Source organism: Thunnus albacares, chromosome 3 (genome assembly GCF_914725855.1).
Source record: "Thunnus albacares chromosome 3, fThuAlb1.1, whole genome shotgun sequence".
In the NCBI taxonomy this organism is placed as follows: domain Eukaryota; kingdom Metazoa; phylum Chordata; class Actinopteri; order Scombriformes; family Scombridae; genus Thunnus; species Thunnus albacares.
In genome coordinates, this window is record NC_058108.1 from 38,135,791 (window position 1) to 38,142,270 (window position 6,480).

Genomic DNA, 6,480 nt, shown 5'->3' on the forward strand with positions numbered 1-6,480 from the left:
TTTGCTTGTAATTTTACCACAATAAGAGACATAAAACATCACAAAGCTGCTGTAAAATCAAACATTTTTGGCCTCAATAATCACAAACACACTCATTACATGTACTGTTTACACTGTTTATACTGTTTAAATAGTGGAAAATGTTCACATTCTCAGGCAATATTTTGAAACTCAGCAGCTCTTTTCACTTTGATTACATTTTTACGACATTCTGTGTTTTAATTGTAAATGTTATTTATATATAGTTGTATTGTCTCTAACTGTGTTTTGGTTCTTGTGTTCAGTTTTTCCTTCTGTTGTAAATTCCTTGTATGTGCGAACAGATCCTGATGAACAGATCAGCCTGTAGGAGGCGCTGACAGCACTTTACACTTTTACGTTTACTGCTCAGAGGAGTCCCTGAACGCAACACAGAGTCCAGTCTGACAAGTAAAAAGGTGGAAACCAGGATCTGAGTGTGATGCAGAGACGGAGGAGAGTCACAGAGATCTTTGAAGATGCTTCACAGGTTTCATCCAACGAAACATAATTAACAGAAACTAAAGAGAGAAACATCTGTGGAGTAAATCATCACGTTTAGATCATATCTGCTCTCCTGAATATGACATGAATCTCTGCTCGCAGCTCTATTTCATTCATTTTATCACTATTTTGACCAAATTTTATATTCTCAAATCCAATTTTTTTAAGCAAGAAGCCAAACCTGTCAGAGCTGATCTGGAATCTAATAACCTGTCAGCTTTACAAGATCATTACTGAACTATTTTGTCTTTATTATTATTACAACCTCCAGCAGGGAGCAGTCACTGAGTGTCAGCAGTGACAGAAAGACTCAAAACTATTAATACCACAAAATAAAAATACTATAAAAGTCCAGATTTCTACTTAAAGTGACAGAGACAAGTAACATTTATCTGTCAGTAAATGTAGTTTCAGTGTTTTCCTCTGAAGTGTTTTGGGGCCTTTTTTGGTTATTTCATGCACATTGAGTTAAAATAATAACGTCATTCATTAGTTTTCACATGTAAACATCATAATAAATCTGCAGCTGTTTGGGGCCTCAGACCGTCTGCTGTGGACACAAGATGCTGTAAACTTGTTGTTTATTTGTTCCAATAAAGCTGTTAAAGAGGGAGGAAGAGGAGGAGGCTGTGTGGAGGGAGGAGGAAGAGGAGGAGGCTGTGTGGAGGGAGGAGGGAGGAGGAAGAGGAGGAGGAGGAGGGGAGGGGGGGGCAGTGCGGATTCTTTCCCGTCATTCCCTGCAGCAGCAGCAGCAGCAGCTCCCTCCTCCCGTCTCTCGGTGCTCTCTGTGTCGGATGCCCGTCTGCGGACTCTTCCTCTCGGCTGAAGTTTGGAGCCTCGCCCGGACCCTGTGAGCAGGTGAGCCGCTCCTCCGTGTTTCTACCTGTTTCTGTGTTTTCTACCTGTTTCTATTCTGCCTCTATTGTCGCTCCGGAGCTCTGCGGAGGGACACACCGAGCCTCCGATCCTCATGTCTGATGAATCTGTGCGCTCTCACTCTGCTCCGGTCACCGGCGGGGAGTCTCCCGGAGGCCCGCTCCTCTCTCCGGGGCGGGATCCGCTTTCAGTAGCCGTGTCGCGGTGCGCTTCAGCCCGCGTGTCCGCTGCGCGTTCCCCTCCCCTCCCGCCCCGCCAGCAGCCATCAGTGTCGGCGGAGGATGGAGCAGAATAACGGTGCGCCATGCATGGACGCAAACACAGGCGTGGCCGCGGGAGGAGGAGGAGGAGGAGGAGGAGGAGGAGGAGGTGTGTGTTACTGTGTGTGTTCAGGACAATAAACACCGAGGAAAACGCTCCTCATCGCGCCGATCTGCGGGTGTTTGTTAGCGGCAGATTGAGCGGGCTGTGGCCGGCCTCCAGCAGCTGTCCTCGGCCGTGTGAAGCTCCGCAGGCCGGTGCGTCACAAAATGCTGGAAAACAGACAGAAGGACGGAAGGTGGAGCAGGCCTCTGGCCCCCAAACCCCCAAACACACGCTGGGTTTCGGGAACGTTGCAGGAACGTTTTACTGAGGTTCTGTGAACTCAAACAAACAGCAACATGAGTTGTCTGGTTCCTGTTCTGTTAGAACTCAGCAGAACCGTGATGTGGTCCAGCAGGGCCGGATCCAGCCCGGGGGAGGGGGGACCAGACATAAACACCCCCCCCCCCAACACAAATAAACAGGGTGCAGCAGCGACATCATGTAAACAACAACACTTCCTGTTTGGTTCTAGTGTTCAACGTTCTGTTAATGTTTAAAGAACATTAGAGATAAATTAATGAGAACGTTCGAAAATCTCTGAAACACATTGTTCCTTTTCCTTTTTTAGAACGTTTGGAAAACGTTCCTTGAAGGTTAAAAGAACATCGTAGAACATCATTAGAACATTATTATCAAATAAACTATGAAATGTAAATAAGGAAGTTTAGGAAACTTTCAGGGAACGTTCTGGGAATTATTTCCTAAAATCAGGAGAATCCCGTAACGTTCCCGTAACGTTCCCTGAAACCCTCTACAGAACGTTCTCTGGTGGTTCCATGGAAACGTTTCCTGGTTTCCTGCTGTAGACGGTAAATAATCTGCTGGTTTTCTTTCATGCTTTGTCTGTTTTTAAAAGGCTTGAGATGCTTTTATTGATTGATGCTGATACATTGAGTCCATTAATCGATCGGTGATGGTTGATGATAAATATCTGCAGTTTGTTTGTAAACGTTGGACTCAGGCTGAGACCATACAGCAGAAATATCATATTATGATGTTTTTGACATTATTGATGGAGAAATGAAACAAAAAGCCGGAGTTTCTGTTAAACTTGGTGAATAAAAACAGTTAAAATATACTGAAGGAAAATTAGGATCAATCAAAATGCTGTATTGAATTTCAAAATTATTATTAGGAATATCTGCAATACGACAGCGTCATCGCCGCCGTCTCACAGTTAATAAATATATGACGATATGTAGTAAACAGTTAATATTCAACATTTATGTAAATGTCGGTGCGTTCACTGTCCTGATGCACATATTCATTAAATATAAAGACATGAAACATGTATGCCGACTGTATAATCTTACAGTAGGAGTTACATTAATAACATAAACACAATAATACTAAAGTTAATGCAGAATAACGTGACGCTATAAACTCAGATTAATTTAGCTGACATTGAACGCATCTAATTGGCTGCTTCTTACACAGGAAAACATTCAGCTGGATCAATACATGTGAACCAACCAGCTCTGCTTTCATCTATAATGTTATTATTTAATAAAATATACAGAAGCTTAATGTGATATCACCCAAATGACTTCATTTAATATCGATATATATAAATATATAGAAGCTCGTAGCTGATCGATGAAGATTATTTTCTCCGTTAATTATTCGTTTTGTCTATAAATGTTTTGAAAAATGTGAATCACCAGATTTTCAGTTTACAGTTTATAGCATAATATAATGTTATATAATATAAGCTATAGTAGCATAATATAATGTTATATAATATAAGCTATAGTAGCATAATATAATGTTATATAATATAAGCTATAGTAGCATAATATAATGTTATATAATATAAGCTATAGTAGCATAATATAATGTTATATAATATAAGCTATAGTAGCATAATATAATGTTATGTAATATAAGCTAGCATAATATAATGTTATATAATATAAGCTATAGTAGCATAATATAATGTTATATAATATAAGCTATAGTAGCATAATATAATGTTATGTAATATAAGCTAGCATAATATAATGTTATATAATATAAGCTATAGTAGCATAATATAATGTTATATAATATAAGCTATAGTAACATAATATAATGTTATATAATATAAGCTATAGTAGCATAATATAATGTTATATAATATAAGCTATAGTAGCATAATATAATGTTATATAATATAAGCTATAGTAGCATAATATAATGTTATATAATATAAGCTATAGTAGCATAATATAATGTTATATAATATAAGCTACTATATAATATAAGCTATAGTAGCATAATATAATGTTATGTAATATAAGCTAGCATAATATAATGTTATATAATATAAGCTAGCATAATATAATGTTATATAATATAAACTAGCATAATATAATGTTATATAATATAAGCTAGCATAATATAATGTTATATAATATAAGCTATAGTAGCATAATATAATGTTATATAATATAAGCTAGCATAATATAATGTTATATAATATAAGCTAGCATAATATAATGTTATATAATATAAGCTATACTAGCATAATATAATGTTATATAATATAAGCTATAGTAACATAATATAATGTTATATAATATAAGCTAGCATAATATAATGTTATATAATATAAGCTATACTAGCATAATATAATGTTATATAATATAAGCTAGCATAATATAATGTTATATAATATAAGCTAGCATAATATAATGTTATATAATATAAGCTAGCATAATATAACAGATTAATCGATCACTGATCAGACGTGAACCTCATTTATCTTTTTTTCAACATCGTGACGTCACATGACCACAGCTGTGTTCTAACAACAATATGAGACGATATTTTTGTCAGGAAATGAAACGTTTGAAACGACGCGTTCACAACATCAGATCTTCTTTTATTAAGTGTCTCCTACAGCGAGTGATGCATTCTGGGTAGTTTGTAGCATTCATGTCGCTAGGCTAGCGAGTTTCTTCCAGTCAGTTTAACCTGCAGGAGCTTCTGACGGCTTTTCCTCGGCTGCGCTCACGTTCACGTCACTTCTCTGCTGCTCGCTCTCTCGCACTCGTTACACACTATACGAGTGAAAATCATTAGTAGCTCACTGATATTATTGATCACCTGCACACAGAGGAAATACTACAATACCCATGAGCCTCAGCTGCTGTTGCTACGGAGAGGAGGCCAGTCAGAGCATTGTAAACAAAACACGTCACCACGGTTACTGAATTCACTCAAAGTGACTCAGACATTAAAAGTGAACCTGCAGATTGTAAAATCAGTTTTCTCACCGTTCATTAAGCTCTGTGATTGGCTGTTTCTTGCTGAAATGCACCATGGGAGACGTAGTTAACTGCAGGCTCGTAGCTTCGACTTTTTACTAAAGAAGCAGATGATTCAACAGGAGAGAAACATAATATCATGTAATATAATAATAATAATAATAATAATAATAATAATTATTATTATTATTATTATTATTATTATTAACACATTTAAAGATACTCAGAGATGTGATATAATATAGTAAAACATAACGTAACATAACATTTGGGCTGCAGCTAACGATTCTTTTCATCCGTCACAGTTTCCTGAACTTCAGGTTGTCGGTTTGTTCGTCCAGCTGATCAAAGATATTTAATTTACTGTCTCATAAGACAAAGCAAATCCTCACAGATCACTTCCTGTTACTGGCGAGTGTTTGACATTGTTGCATCAAAAAATGACTGAAATGATTAATTAACTTTAAAAAAGTTGTTGATTATTTGTCAGTCAGTTGAATAATCGATTAATCCTCCAATCTCAGCAGCTCTAACGAGGCGGCTAATTGTTCGTCAGACATCAGAATCACTGACAGCTTCAGATAAAAACATTGATTATTATTTCTGACGGTTTTTGCACCAATAAGACGCCGGCGTGTCGTATGTTTCTGTTTTCGTGTGATTCAGCAGAAATGTTTTCTTCTCTTGTTCAGTCTGAGTGGATCAGTGATGAAGGGTGGGGTCAGCTAACCAGGAAACGTGTGTGTGTGTGTGTGTGTGTGTGTGTGTGTGTGTGTGTGTGTGTGTGTGTGTGTGTGTGTGTGTGTGTGTGTAAATTCGATAACTCCACCCGGCTCTGCTCGGCGCAGTGAGGTCATTCTTCTTCTGCTGTTTTCTGGAACATAAAACAGGCGTCGTCCTCGCTCTGACCTGAAGTTAACCTGCTCTGTGTGTGTGTTGTTTTGTTTCACTGGAACATGAAACGTTTCCCATCGTGTGTGTGTCGACGGCCGCCGCCGCCGCCGCCGCCGTCTTCAGGTTCAACTCAACTTTATCTGTCATTCGCTCAGAGAACAAACACTCAGAGAACTGATCCGGGTCACAAAACGCAGTAAAAATAGAGTTGAAATACATCAGGAGGACAAAAGTAGAAGTAAAAACATGTTACAGGTGAAGATGTTTCAGCTCAACAGATTGATCCTGGATCAGCTGAGCTTCACTCAGTCCAGCTTTTAATCACATTAATCGATTAGTTGATTGACAGTAAACTGAATGTCTCTGAGGCCGTCGTCTTTGGGAAACACTCATCAACGTTTTCACCATTTTCTGACATTTTATGGACCAAACAGCTGATCGGTTGATGGTTAAAATGACCTGCAGATGAAGGGTTATGATGATGATGATGATGATGATGATGATGATGATGATGGTTAGAAGCAGCTGTGTGAAGCAGTTTAATGTGAGATCTCTGAACACACTGAGACATTCT

The 6,480-nt window shown here is 38.1% G+C and overlaps 1 protein-coding gene across 1 annotated transcript in view; it reads left to right on the forward strand.

The window, feature by feature from the left end:
- The first annotated feature begins 1,208 nt into the window (after positions 1-1,208).
- Positions 1,209-6,480, forward strand: part of LOC122975567 (spectrin beta chain, non-erythrocytic 1-like) — a 51,456-nt gene continuing 46,184 nt past the window's right edge. The window contains exon 1 of the mRNA XM_044344075.1: positions 1,209-1,380. The gene's annotated coding sequence lies outside the window, so the exon portion shown is untranslated. The remainder of the gene's footprint in view (positions 1,381-6,480) is intronic.